This window comes from Fukomys damarensis, unplaced genomic scaffold (genome assembly GCF_012274545.1).
Source record: "Fukomys damarensis isolate Sample0158 unplaced genomic scaffold, DMR_v1.0_HiC HiC_scaffold_17, whole genome shotgun sequence".
Lineage (NCBI taxonomy): Eukaryota > Metazoa > Chordata > Mammalia > Rodentia > Bathyergidae > Fukomys > Fukomys damarensis.
This window is the reverse complement of record NW_022900929.1, coordinates 5,663,412-5,679,183: the sequence shown is the minus strand read 5'-3', so window position 1 is coordinate 5,679,183 and position 15,772 is coordinate 5,663,412. Positions and strand designations below refer to the sequence as shown.

The following is a 15,772-nucleotide window of genomic DNA, read 5'->3' as shown; positions in this document are numbered from 1 at the left end:
AAAAAAAAAAAAAAAAAAAAAAAAAAAAAAAAGTAAGATCCAAGATCCAAGCCCAGGGATGTAGTTCAGCAGCACAGCACCTGGATGACAAGCACGAAGCTCTTAGTTCAATTTCTGGTACAAAAAGGAAAAAAAAAAAAGAGAAAGAGAGAAGAAGGAGAAGCTGATCCAACAATATGCTGCATACAGGAAACACATTTAATTCAAATGAAATTTACAACTTGAAATTCAAAAGATGGAAAACTATACTCCATGTGGCAAGAATCCAGAAAAAAGTAGTTATTCTATTTGCAGACAGAGTAGATTTCAAGTCATGACTGATTAAGAGAGATAAAGAAGGTGACTACGTCCTTGTAAAGGGGACAATCCAAGAGGAAGAGATAATAATCATAAATATATATGCACCAACTGGGCGTGGTGACACACACCTTTAATTCAGCACTCAGAGGCTGAGGCAGGAGGATCACTGTGAGTTCGAGACCAGCTTGAGCTACATAGTGAGTTCCAGGTCAAAAACAAAACAAACAAACAAACAAACAAAAAAAAAATATATATATATATAGATGCATCAAATACCAGTGTACCCAACTATATAAAATAAATGTTTTTGTTTTGGGTTTTTTTTTTAGTATAATGTCATCTTTTATTTATATTATATATAATACATATATAATATATAAATTTCATTAAATTATATATATATATATATATATATGTGTTTCATTAAATATGAGTTTGAAAAGCAGTGGCATTAGGTCTTCTCTAAATGTCTTGTATAATTCAGTAGTGAATCTTGCAGGGTCTGGGCTTTTCTTTCTCTGCAAGTTTTTAATTACATCTTCAATTTCATGGACTGATACTGGTTTACTTAGAATTTTTATATCTTCTTGATTCGGCTTTGGTAATTCATATGTATCTAGGAAGCTGTGTTTTCTGTGTTTTCCATCTTATTAGAATACAAGTTCTCAAAGTAGTAGGTATTGATAATCTGGATTTCTGCAGTATGTGTTGTGATGTTTTTTGGGTTTTTTTTTTTTTTTTTTTTTTTTTTTTTGGTACCAGGGATTGAACGTGGGTCCCTGCACTTTTGAGGCGGGTGCTGGAACCACTGAGCTAAATCCCCAGCCCACCTTTTTCATTTCTAATTTCATAAATTTGCATCTTTTCTCTCCTTGTTTTGACAAGCTTGGCCAAGGGTTTGTCAATTTTATTTAATCTTTCAGAGAACCAACTCTTTGAATCATTGATTCTTTGTATTGTTTTCTTAGTCTCCATTGCATTAATTTCTGCTATGATCCCTCATACAAGCTTTGGGCTTGACTTGCTCTTCTTTTTCTAGAAGTTTGAGGTACAACATTAAATTGTTTATTTGAGCTTGCTCTATTTTTCTGATATGAGAATTCACAAGAATAATTTCCCTCATAGGAAATGCTTTCATTGCATTCCCTGAGTTCCAGTGTATTGTACTGACATTATCATTTAATTGTAAATACTGTCTAATTTCTTCTTTAATTTCACCTGTACCTATTGCTTATTCAGGAGGGTGTTATTTAATTTCTATGTGTTTATGAAGTTCTTGTGTTGTTCGGTTTTTTTTAACCACTGACTTCTAATTTCATTACACTATGGTCTGATAATATGCATGGGATAATTTCAATTCCTCTACATTTCCTTAAGCATGTTCTATGAGCTAGTACATGCTCTATACTGGAGAATGTTCCATGCTGAGAAGTATGTATATTCAGATACTGTGGGGTGGAGCATTCTGTAACCATCTACTAAGTCCATTTGTTGAAAAATTCAGTTCAGTTCTGATGATTTATACATTGATTTTGGGGGGTGGTCTGGTTGATCTATTTGTGACACTATGGTATTGAAGTGCCCCATTACAAATGTCTTAGTGCTTATTTGATTTTGGGGGGGGGTACTGGGGATTGAACTTAGGACCTTGGCTCATTTGATTTTTGATGTCCGTTAACATTTGTTTTATATAATTGCATTCCTGGAAACAAACATTACCGATATTAAAAACCAGAGAAGGATCTCACCAAAAAACAGAACTACAAACTAATCTCACTAATGAAATACATGCAAAAATCCGCAGTTAGATACTGGCAAACAGAATTCAGCAAATTACCAAGAAGACTATGCAACATGACCAAGTAGGATTCATCCCTGGGATGCAGGGATAGTTCAGCAAATCAATAAATGCAATACATCATATTAATACTCAAAATCAAAAACCATTTAATCATCTCAATAGATGCAGAAAAGCCCAACACTCATTCATGGTTAAAAAATAAAAGCGCTACATAAAATTGGAATAAATGGTCTTTATCTCAATCTGCTAAAAGACATCTAGACAAACCAACAGCCAATATTATACTAACTGGACCAAAAGTGAAAGATTTGGAATAAGATGCCTGAAATGAAAAAAAAATGCCTAAAATGGAAAAGACAAACAATAACAAGTGCTGGTGAAAATGTGGAGAAGTCAGAACCTCAGACACTGCAGGTGGGCATGTGGGATGCCCAGCTACTGTGGAAAATCATGTGACTGTTGCACAAAGGATTAAATATAGGTCACCAGAAGATCCAGAAATTCCACTCCTAGGTACCTACTCAAGAGAACCAAAAGCATCTGTTCATACAAAACACATGTATGTCCACACGTGAATGTTTACAATAGCATCATTTACAATAACCAAAATGGAGAAAAGTTTCAAATGTCTATCAATTGATGAATAAGTAAAATGTAAGCTATCCACATAATGGAACATTACTGGCAATAAAAAGAAATGAAGTGCTGACACATGCTACAAGATGAATGAACCTTAAAAACAGTTGCTAATGGACAAGGGATTTAGCTTAGTGGTGCCACCACCTGCCTTGAAAGCACAAGGTCCTGAGTTCAATGCCCGGTACCAAAACAAACAAACAACAACAACAACAAAAAAAAAAAAACAGTTGCTAGTGACAGACACTACTCATTAAAGACCACATATTGTGTGGCTCTATTTATATGAAATTCCAGAAGGGACTGTGGGGGCCAAGCATGATGGTTTACACCTGCAATTTCAGCACTACTCAGGAGGATGAGACAGAAGGACTGCCACGAATTCAAGGCCAGGCCAGCCTGAGCTACATAGTGAGACCCTGATTCAAAACACACACACACACACACACACACACACACACACACAGAAATTCCCAATGTAGGCAAATCTATGAGACCAAAGAGTAGTGGCTGCCTAGGACTGGTGGGGACAGGAATTTGTTTCTGTACTGAAGAAAATGTCCTAAATTGATTGTGCAGATGGTGACACATTTTGCGTAAAAACTAGAAAGTATTTTTAGGGTTTGTTTTGTTTTGTTTTGTTTTTTGAGACGGGCTCACTATGTAGTTCATTTCAGGCTGGCCTTAACTCACTGTGTACCCCTGGCTGGCCTTCAACATGTGGTTATCCTCCCACTCATCCTCCCAAGTCCTGAGATTAGAAGCATGTGTCACCACAGCCAGCTAACTAAAAACCATTTAGCTGAACACTCTAAAGGAGTGAACTGTATAAAATGCAAACTGTATCTCAGTAAATCTAGTAAATGTTAGAAAGTATTTGATGAGCTGGATGTGACACCATGCACCAGTAGTCCCAGCTACTTAAAGAGCTAAGACAGAAAGATCTTAAATTCAAGGCCAACCTGGGCAACTTGGCAAGCTCAGGTCTCAAAAAAAAGTTTAATGAATTCCTCTTTTCTTCTTTCCTTCTATTGTGAACATTAACTATATTTTTTGTTTTTTATTTTTCTACTCATGCACAGTACCTGGACTACAGATGTTTCAAAATTTCGAATGATGGCGCCTAAAAAGGGAAACCATTATCTACCCCTGAAATCTTTTGTTTCAGACGCAGATAGAATGTGGGTGATCATGTGGCCATGCTTGATGCTCAGGGACCTCTTGGGTATGCATGGCCATGAAGCTGCAGGTTTGCTGGGCTGGAAGTAGCATGGGATGCTAAGGAACAAATTAAATCCCTGTCACAGTGCTTTCTTCCTCAGTTCTTACACTTCCATGGGCTCAAAGGCAGGGATGAAGGTGTCCACCTCAACAGCTGAGTGCAGCATCAACCACCACAGAAGCAAGAGCCACTGCCCAAGAACATCTGTTCCTACGTCACTGGATGCTTTGTATAGCATCTCCTTAACCCTGAAAATGGTAGGCACTCTGATCCCATTTTACAGGTGCAAAAACTAGAAGCCCAACTGGCAACGACCTGCCAAGGTCACAGAGCCAGCAAGGTGACCTGTGGGGCCAGGACTGGCACCTAGTGACCCAATGATACCAAAGCCTGGGCTCTACTCCCTACTCACTCCCTCATTCAATGCCCAAAACACTGTGAGAAGCAGAGCCTAAGGCATGCTTAATGGTCTGGTACTGTCAACAAATCAGAGGAAAGCCAGACACTTTGCTATGTGTTTTCAAGAAGCCAAACAAGAAAACAGGAGTACATCTAGCACAGAGGCTGGTGCTCAAGCCCTTCTTTGTCAATTGCCTGCACACCAGGTGCTGAGCTCCCAGATTAGAGAACAGCCTGCAAGTCACTGGCCAGGGTTAGCGCTCCACATGTCTATGGCATCCTGTCCTCATGAAGAACCAAGCCATGGCCCAGGTTCCTAAGACAATCACACACAGACCATGGCATATGTGGAGGCACAGGGGACTGCCTGTGAATCACACACACCCACACACAAGCCCACATCCACACGCAGGCATACTTTCAGGCAGGGAGGAAGCAAGTCCTTTGCAAGGAAGTGCAAGTGCCTAGACCACAAGGAGGAAAATCACTGGTTTGCCTAAAACGTCACAAAACTGAAGTGCAAGGCTGAACACATCACCTCTCAGATGACTTCCTCTGACTCAGCTCAGATGTGAGAGGTGCCAGCGAAGGGCCACTAGATCTTACATGTCCACGAATGCTCTGAAGCAGCCTCTGAAAGGGCCCATTCAGCCTCGTGCACGAAAAACCCTCCCAGGCCTCTCTCTGGGAATGTTTATACAAGGGAAGCCAGATGACTTTTTTTCCAGGGTTTAAAAGAAAACGTATTTTAGCCAATTTGAGGAATCTTGGGATAGCTAAGTAGAACTCAAAAAGAATCCTAGCCTCTTTTAAGACTCCATTTTTACTTCTCAGTTTTGGGTTCTGTTTTGGTTTTTAACCTTCTTACGGGAGCTGGCTGGTTCAGTCTGTAAGTAACTCAGGTTTTCTAGGATCTCCTGACATGCAAGTGAAAACACTCCAAAATTTCTGGTAAGACCTTGGTCTCAAGCCTAGAAAGGGCTAAATGGAGAATCTGCATTAGCAAAAAGGTAAGCCCCTCCACTAGGATGCCAGCAGCCACAGGACATGGTGAGCAAGGGCTACCCAACCAAATCCACTTAGCCATCCTGCACTGATCCCAAGAACTAGGACAAGGTCCCAAAGACAGAGAAGCGAGCATGCAACTGGACCAGAATTCTAAGGCCTGGAAGTCAGCAGAACCAATTAGGAACTAGGAAAGCTTTCACAGGAAGACAAATACTCAGCACATTTCTCCCCTACAATCAAATGTGCATTGAATCCCAAGACTTAGTTTTCCATGAGAAGGTAGCTAGACTCATATCTGGCATCTAGACACCCCAAAACCCTAAGTCAAGCTAATTAAAATACTCTGAATATGTTTTTGTTGTTGTTGTTTGTTTTGTTTAGACAGGGTCTTGCTATGTATTACAGGCTGACCTTGAATTCTCCAATCCTCCTGCCAGAATGCTGGGATTACAGGCCCATGTTACCACACCCAGCCTCTGCATACCTTAATGAGTTGAGGATATCCCAGCCCCTGCCTCCTAAAATTCAAGTAGTTTCTTATAGCAAGCTGGCAACTCAAGGAAGTCTCCTCAACTTGGGTGGATGCCAGTTCTGCCTGCACCCCCGCAAGGTTTAGTGAGTGTTCAGGACCCAGTGTTCAGTGGTTGTGCTGCAGAGCACGACCAGACCAGGACCCTAGGACCCTACCTGCAGATACCTGAATCCACCCCCTCTGTCACACAACAGTCCCAAGCCACCATCTCACCATGAGGTGCTAGGAGAGGCTGAGTAGCAGCGTGATCATGGGCCCCCTAAAGGGAGTCATGATAGCGGGGTGCTAGACTCTAGCATGCAAAGACAACAGCCAGGAAGGAATGTCTCCCACTCCCAACAGCAGCCAGACTCCACCTACCTCAGACAGGTGCATGCCTCGGTGCCCTCATTTGTAAAGCAGGGACAGACACCAGGGACAGGATGGCTGAGAGGTTTACATGAAAGCTCAGTGAAGCACCGAGGAATGTACTCGTTGCACAGAGAAACTCTGCCACTGCCTGGGAGACCTGAGATGAAGCCCCTCTTGCTCACCAGCCTCGCCCCAGAGAACACACCTCTCATGTTCCTCAGCTACACTCTAAACTCCCCAGGCTCCACAAGGTCCTTTCCCATGCCAACAGGTGCACAGAGCCCAAACTGAACATGAGCTGTGGCCCATTTCCTGCTCCAGCCCCTCAGTCCTCAAATCCCTGTATTCCTTCCTGCCTCAGGATTCCGCCCCACCAACTCTGCTCCAAAGGAAGATAAGAAATCCTGTTTCCATTCTCTCTCCTGTGCACACCAGGATTTTTTTTTTAATGTTTCTTTTTTTGCTTTTTTTTTTTTTTTTTTTTTTTTTTTTTTTTTTTTTTTTTTTTTTTTTTGAGACAGAGTAGATCAGCCTGGCCTTGAACTAAGTTAAATAGCCCAGGCTGGCCTCAAACTCATGGTGACCCCCCTTCTCTGCTTCCTAAAGACTGGAATTATAGGTATGGGCCACCACAACAGCTATAGGATTCTTGAAAGCCGGGCCTGCCCAGTGGGAGGTGGAATTACCCCAGGGGTCCAGAATTGAAGATGCTAAAGAAAATTAATAGTACAAGAACAGAGCCCACCCATCCAAGCCTGCTGCTGCTTGGAGGGATGTTTCCAACAGCAGAAGCTGCGCCATACCCTCTGCTTCTCAAATGTGTCAGCACTAAGGGGCAGGAGTCTTGGTCCTGCTGTGCCCCCAGAGGGCACTCCACAGCAGAACTCAATGGTGAGCTCCCCAGAGACCTCAGAAGCCTGAGGGGTGGCAATGCTGCTGATGATGATTAACTGTAGCATTCTCCTCTAAGAACGGAGCAGATGCAATCACCACCGTAGAACTGGCGTATGAATGTGAGAGGAGTCCAGAGACTGAGGCAGGAGGACCACTGTGTGTTTGAGGCCAACCTGAGAAACACAGTTTTTAAGGCCAGCCTGAACTACACAGTGAGACCCTGTTTCAAAGCAGGGGAGGGTAGCTCTGTGTAAAGGCTCTGGACTTAATCCCCAATTGTGTAAAGGCTCTGGAGTTAATCCCCAAATCACACACACACACACACACACACACACACACACACACGGAGAAGACGAGGAAGAAGACGGGGAGAGAAGAAGGAAGGAAGGAAGGAAAAGAAAACGAATGGAGCCACTGTGGCTCTCAGACTTATATAAGATTAAAGAATAGATTAAAATAAAATAAATTTTAATAAAAAAAGAATAGAATACCTCTCAGATCAACCAAGGACAACCCTCCAGCTCCAAAAGCTTAAAGATTTTATTTACTAAGATAAAATCAACACTGAAACACAGTCACATCTAAGGTCTGGGACAAGTTTGGTGGGACGGGGCAGGGCAAAGGCGGAACATTGAGAGAAACTTTGTCTTTTTGGGGGGGTATGTGGGGGGTTCAGGCAGGGTTTCACTAAGTTACTAAGTTGTCCAGGCTGAAGTCAAATTTGCCATCCTCTGGCCTCAGCCTCCACAATACTGGGATCATGGTACAGGCAGGCAAAGTTCTGTCTTTTGTACCACAAAGAACAAGCATAAGGACAATCTTTATACGGACTCTGTTGAAATTATTTCTGGAAAACATGGCACGATCATCTCTAACCCACATTTTATGATCTAACACTTCAGAAGCACAAATATTCCATTCCTTGCTGTAAGACTTTGCAGATATTATACAGAAAATTTCAAAAAATCAGTCGTGCAGAAAAATATCAACTGGAAAGAAACACACTGTAAAAATATACATCAGGGACACAGGATAGATACTAACATAAGACACTGCACAGTAAAGAAGGAAAGCCATCGGGGGATCAGCAGTGAAAAGGGCAGAAACGGGAGAGGCGTCTTCACAAAATGTTTGCGCTTGTGGTCACAGAGCTTACATAACAACATCTGCTCAAAGCACCAATTCACAGTAAAATCTCACTGGCTCTAATTACAGCTCATTCATGAGGCTCCGAGAAGAAAACAAGCAGACAACACTTCACCAGCACAGAACAGAGTTTGGGAAATCATGCAGTCATACTTCTTCAACCGGAAAACAACGCGATTGCACTTTTTCAGAGATATTACCACCCTCAACTTTCTCCAGTCTGCATGGGTGTCCCTGGAGTTAGTCAAACTTGATGTCACTTCACTTTAAATCTACACAGCACACTTTCTCCACAATTCTCAGGAAGGTGGAGACGTCCCCTCCCCCAACAGCTATCACACAGAAGCAAAACAACACAAAGCCTTCCCTCAGCATGTCAACTGGGAACAGCATGAAGTGAGGACCCAGTTCTAAACTAATCCCAACATGGAATTTTGTTTTTGTTGTGGGATTTTTTTTGGGGGGGAGTGGTTACTGGGGATTGAACTGAAAGCTTCACACTGAGCTACATCCCTAGCCATACTTTGTTGTAGTTGCTTTTTTTTTTTTTTTTTTTTGATCCCGGGGATTGAACTCAGGTCCTTGCACTTGCAAGGCAGGCCACTGAACCACTGAGCTAAATCCCTGGCCCTGTTGTTGCATTTTTTTTGAGACAGGGTCTCATTAAATTGCCCAGCCTGGGGTTAAATTTGCAATCCTCCTGCCTCAGCCTCCCCAAGGGAGGGATTACAGGTATGTACCACCACACCCAGTAGCACGTTTTCTTTATAGAATCACTAACAATCATAACCTATAAAGTTAAAAAGGATAGCTTTCTTACTACCCTTTTTCTTCCTCACATTGAGCAAAATCCTCACAGCCCTTCTTAACTTTTTATTTTGAGACAGGGTCTCACTAAATCACTCAGGCTGGGCTCAAACTTGCAATTCTCCTGCCTCCACCTCTCAAGAATGCTGGGATTATAGGAGTGTGTTCCCACTTTCAGCTTCCTATACCGCATTTTCTTACTTCTATTTGCCTCAGAACACTTTTCACAAAATATCTATTTTTGCCAAGGTGGTGTTATGCACTTGTAATCCCAGTACTCGGAAGGCTGAGGCAGGAGGATCACCTGTTTGAGGCCACTTTGTACTACACAGTGAGTTCAAGGCCAGCTCGCTTCATAGTGAAAGCCTGTTTTAGAAAACCAAAACAAATAATAAAAAATAAAGAAAACATTAAGGCCAAGTGTGGTGGCACAAACCTATAATCCCAGCATTCAGGAGGCCAAGGCTGGAGGAGTGTCATGAGTTTGAGGCCAGCCTGGGCTAAGCAGTGAGTTCAAGGTCTGCCTGAATTAGATAGCAAAACTCTGTGAAAGGAAGAAAGGAAGGAAGGAGGGAGGGAGGGAAGGAAGGAGGGAGGGAGGGAGGGAGGGAAGGAAGGAAGGAGGGAGGGGAGGAAGGAAGAGCGAGAGAGCAAACATGCTAAGCATGACTGACTTCAGAGGGCAGAGACCCTGGCTGACAGGATGGCAAAACATTGCTTTTCGTGGGGCATTTTTCTCAGGAAAGAAAAAATAATACCAAAACAGAATTCCCCCACCCGGAACACATCACTTTCTTGCTAACCACAAATTCTGGCAAAATCTGTTCAGCATAATAGTGATTCAGTTAGTTCCTCTTTCTTCAAATTGACACATTTTACCTTGCAAATTGAGCCTCTGTGTGCATGTGTGTCAGAGAGAGAGGGGGGGAGAGAGAGAGAGAGAGAGAGAGGAGAGGAAGAGAAAGTTTAAAGATTACTAACAAACTTTAAAAATAAACTAACTATAATGTGAAACTTTTTTTATGTTGGGAAGGTTCTGGGGATTGAACTCAAGGTCTCTCTTTGCACTGAACTACACCCCTAGTCCATTTTTTATTTTGAGACAGAGTCTCTCCAAGTAGCTAAATTGCCCAGGCAAGCCAGGCTTGTTTGATCTTTCTGCCTCAGCCTCCCAGAGTCCTGGGATCACAGGCCTGCACCACTGGACCCACCTGTGATACTGGCTTTAAAAAAATAATAAAATGGCATTCTTTTCAATTGTGTGAGCCACTTTTACACAGCAGCTATTACTTTAACTTTTGGAGAGTAAAGAAAAATAAATTTCTAACGTTTACAACCAACTGTAAAGAGGAGGGTGGTGGTACACCAGGCGTTTTCCTTAATGAGAGCAGTGGTTTGAAGTGTAACCTGATCACCAGAAACTGTGTAAATCTAAATTGACAGCTCAATGAATTGTGAAAAATACACACACTGAGAGAAGGGAAATGGCAGCAAAGGCGACAAACTATAGCAGGAAGAGAAGGCCAGGAGCTCGGTGACAGCCAAAGCTGGGACCTGACAGAGAACATACATCGAAGTGGAATGCACAGAACGCTAGCAAGGGAGTCCAGGACCACAGTGAGGCCTGAGGTCCCACCTGTCTTGACTCAGCCTTGACTCTCTTTTTTGAGGGGGGTACTGGGGATCGAACTTGGGTCCTTACACTTACAAGGCAGGCGGTGGCACCACTGAGTTAAATTGATGGCCACTGGGTGTAAGAAGTAGGGTAAACACACAGTGCTGACATGCATGAATCCTTAGTCTTTTTTTGTTCTTTTGGTTTTGTTTGTTTTGTTTTTGGGTTTTTTTTTTTTTTTTTTTGGTACTGGGGATCAAACTCAGGACCTTATTTATGCTTGGGAGGCAGGTGGTGGAACCACTGAGCTAAATTCTCTGCCCTAATCCTTATTTCTGTACTGTGCACTCTTGAAGGATCAGATAAAATGATCAGACACACACAACACACTCATTTCTTGACATTACAATTCTAAATCATGATCACTGACCTCAGAACAGCCCTGAAATGAATTCCCACCTTCCCTGTCAGAGAACAGAATGCTCTCTGTGGTTGTGTAGATATAGATATAGATACAGATATAGATGACACAGTTTTATTTTCTAGTGCTGGGGCGCAGAACCATAGCACCTGTGCATTCCAGGTGTGCTACCCCTAGCCATATGTAGTTTTTATTTACAGGCACAGTCTCTAAATTGCTCAGGCAAGCCTTGAACTTGTGATCCTCCTACCTCAGAGGCCTCCAGAGTAGATGAGACCATAGACTTCATTCAGATATCCTGATAGCTACAATTTCAATACAAAATCTACAAAATACCGCTGGGTGTGGTGGCTCACACCTGTAATCCCAGCACTCGGGACGCTGAGGCAGGAGGATCACTGTGAGTTCAAGACCAGCCTGAGCTACATAGTGACTTCCAGGTCAGTCTCAACTACATAGTGAGACCCTGTCTCCAAAAAAAAAAAAAAAGAAAAGAAAAAAAAATCTACAAATCTACAAAATACCAAAGAACTGATAGACAACTGCATAAGAAAATAGGCAGGAGAGCCGGGCGTGGTGGCATACACCTGTAATCCCAGCACTCGGGAGGCTGAGGCAGGAGGATCGCTCTGAGTTCGAGACCATCCTGGGCTACATAAGTGAGTTACAGGTCAGTCTCAACTACATTGTGAGACCCTGTCTCAAAAAACAAAAACAAAAACAAAAACAAAAACAAAAAAAACAAAAAAAAAGGCAGGGCCAAGGATTTAACTCAGTGGGGCTGCTGCTGCCTCGAAAGTGCAAGGTCCCAAGTTAGATCTCTGGTACCAAAAAAAAAGAAAAGAAAATAGGCAAAATTAATGGGGGGGGGAGTCTTCCAGGAAAAAAAAAAAGAAAGAAAGAAAATAGGCATAAGACATAAATGGTCAAATCACTGACGCCATACCAGGAGGAAATATTATACGAATAATACCAAACCTCAATCCTAATCAAGAAAAGGCAAATAATAAAAAATGAAATACTCTCCTAATTTTTAAAATCTGATAGGTGCTTTTAAAAATGATCCATATTATTGATGAGGTTACAGGGAAAGGGTCCTTTTAATACACTGCTGTTAGAAGTACACATTGGTAAGAGCCACTCCTAGGATCTCCCAATAGTAGGCAGAATAACAGGATCCAAAGGGAGAGCTGATCCCCATGAATCTGTGACTGTTAGTTTTATATGGCAAGAGGGAATTCACATTGCAGAGAAATGAGGTTGCTAATCAGTTGACCTGAAAATAGAGAAATTCTTCTGAATTATCTGGGTGGGTCTAACATAGTCATCAGGATCCTTGCAAGCAGAAAAGGTAGCCGTACTCACTAGTACAGCCTATAGTCCCAACTACTCCAGAGGCTGAGGCAGGAAGATGGAAAGTTCAAACACAGCCTGGATAATTTAGTGAGACTTTCTCTCAAATTTTAAGGGGGATTGGGGGGCTAGGGATAATATATAGTTCAATATGAAAGCTCGGGTTCAATCCCCAGTACTGCCAGAAAAAAGTAGAAAAAATAAATAAGAGAAGAAAAATCAGAGAGAAGGCAGCATGACAAAGATGTGCCTGATACTGCTGGAGAAAGAGGAACAGCAACTAAGAAATGCAGGCACCACTAGAAGCCAGAGAGCCAGGACACTGCTTCCAACCAGAGTCTCCATAAAGGCCACAGCCTGCCACCACCTTGGCTTTAGCCCAGTGAAACTGATTTTGGACTACCTACCTCTAGAACCATGAAATATCATTGTACTGAGCTAATAAAAATGCTCCAGTACCCTAGAGAAGCAAGGCACATATACACAAGAATCATATATTTCTAAGTATGCCTCAGCATAAAATATAAACACAGAACTGGAAGCAGCATCCCAAACTGATAACTCTGGTCATCTCTCTGGTAAAGGGTAGAGGTGACTGCAACTGGAATGGGATCTTTGCTAAATCTATAATATTTTGTATCTTTTAAAAGAAACTATCTCCAACACACAAACTTAAACAGGAGAAACCCAAAATAAATAAAGAGCAAAATAAAAGATAATAGGAAGTAGAAAGATGGGGGGAAGGGAGAGAGAAAAAGGGGATGGGAAAAAAAAGAATTGAGATGTGTTATGTACCCACAAGGAATGTGATCATTATGTAATGTGAACACGTACTAATAAAAAATAAAAACTTAAAAAGAAAATGTCCCAGGCAGGCATGGTGGCACAAGCCTGTAATTCCAGACTTCCGGAGAATGAAGCAAGAGAAACACAAGATTTTTTTTTGTTGCTGTTGTTGCTACTGTTATTCTGGGGGGGGTTGTTTTATTTGGTTTGGTTGTTTTTGGGGGGCATTGTTTTGTTTTGTTTTTTTGGTACTGAAGATCGAACTTGGGTCCTTGCACTTGTGAAACACACGGCGGAACCACTGAACTAAAGCCCCAGCTTGGTTGAAACAGTATAACTATGTAATTCAAGCTGGTCTTGAACTTTCTATCTATCTCAGGCTGGCCTCAAACTTGCAGCAATATCTTGGCTCAGCCTCCTGTGCTGGAATTACAGGCATGCACCACCACACCTGGCAGGAACATGGGTTTTAGGCCATCCTGGGTTATATTAGTGAGTTGGAGGCCAGTCTGAGCTGCGGAAGACCCTGTCTTTCAAAAAGAAAAATGTCTATCCATGTATAACATAATTACAGCATAATTGAAGACAGGAGTAGGGGCACATTCCTGTAATCCCAGCACTCAGAAGGCTGAGGCAGAAGGATCGCTGTTTGAGACCAACCTGGGCTACGTAGTGAGTTTAAGGCCAGAATGAACTGCATACATAGCGAGACCCTGTCTCAAAAAACAAACAAAAAAATTACAGCATAACTGAAAGTTAAGGGGTTTTGTTTTTTGTTTTTCTTCTTTTTTGTAGTACTGGGGATAGAATCCAGGGCCTTCCTATTGGTCTGCATCTACAGCCCTTGTTTTATTTTTTGAGACAGGATATCATTAAGTCACCAACTTTTCCAGGCTGTGCTTGAACTTTTTTTTTTTTTTTTTTTTTTTTGAAACAGGGTCTTGCTATGTAGTTCAGGCTGGCCTTGAATTCACTATGCAGCCCAGGTTGGCTTCGACTCTCAGTGATCCTATTGAGTTCTGAGATTACAGGTGTGTGCCACCATGCCCAGCTGTGCTTAAAACTTTTGATCCTCCTGTCTCAGCCTCCCAGAGTGCTAGCATCACAGACTTGCACTGTCATACCTAGCTGAAACTTTTTAGGAAGAGAGTTACCTGAGCATTCACAGCCTAAGCTTCAAATAATAAGAATATAATCATACTGAATGACGAAAACTTGAATGAATAGGGCAATTCTTTCTGGCAATCCCAAAGGCACTAAAAGGCAGAGATACCACAATACAGGCAACTCTGGGTATGCAGCCAGAAGACAAAAGGAAGAAATTCACTCTACACCCTACAGCCACTACTCTTTTGAGAATTCAAAATCAATTTTGTGACGTGTGAGACATAGTGTGGGCCAAATTCATTATCAGACTCAGGTTTTCTGACCCTAGCCCACCCAACCACGGTCCCCCAGAGACACAGTCCCCTACACTGCCCACTTTGAACTAGTCACACACCTCCAGATAAACTTTTTCCCAGGTGAAAAAAAAAAAGGTTTTCCCAGGTGCCGGGGATTTAGCTCAGGGGCCTCGTGCCTGTCTTGCAAGCCCAAGGTCCTAAATTCGATCCCTAGTACCCTTCCCCCACATAAAAAGTTTGCTTTACCATTTCACCTCCCTGCCAGGATAGGCATGCGGTTTCTAAAAGAATGAAATGACAAACTAGACCCCATCAGTCTGAAACCCCACTTTTAAACTCACAAGGCTGTAAGAATGTTCTGAGAATTTGGAAGTCCAAGGTTATGGTGTGCCTCCTGGCTGTGGATAAAATTAGCACTCCTGATAAAAATCGCCACTGCCACCAAGGAAAGCCAACAACCTGTAGGAATTCCAGGCAAAGCCACAGGAAAGGCAGCTGGGGAGTGGAGGTGGGGGGTGGCGTAGGGCTGGAATGTCCACAAATCACACCCTTATGGCCGCCATTGGGTGAGTCCTGTATGAAACTCTTAGAGCAGTCCCTCTATTTGCAGACATCCCTGAACCATGGCCACCTCGGTCCACTGTGAACCGCTTGACAAGGCAGCCAGGATGAGCATTCTGATCCAATCACAGCCTCCACTCCCAAGTGACTTGAGGAAGGAGTCTAGCCTGGAGCTCTGGCATAGGTGGTCCCACCCTAGGAACAGCATGTGACCTCTTGAACACAATGTTCTATCCAGCAAGGGCTGTCACATACTTCCCCCTACACAGATACAAATGACAGGGAAAAAAACACACACACACATTCTGAAGGACCGCTCTGCACACACGCACTTCTCCACAGCAGTGACTCAAACGCTCCCTCCCCGATCTTAATGCCACACTCTCGCCTCTCCTCCCAGAGAACCCGACTCCCAAACCTCCAGTACTATCTGGTCTCACCTCCTCCAGCCCCTACTCGCGCCTCACGCAGCCACCTACTATCGCCAGCGCGGGGAGGGCCTAGGCAGCGCACCTCCTCAGTGGCGCGCACCAGAGG

At 42.8% G+C, this 15,772-nt stretch overlaps 1 protein-coding gene across 3 annotated transcripts in view; it reads right to left on the bottom strand.

Annotated features, from left to right (window-relative positions):
• The window catches only part of Snx8 (sorting nexin 8), a 71,270-nt gene that overhangs the window by 40,375 nt on the left and 15,123 nt on the right, over positions 1–15,772 (bottom strand). The gene's annotated exons all lie outside the window — the stretch shown is intronic.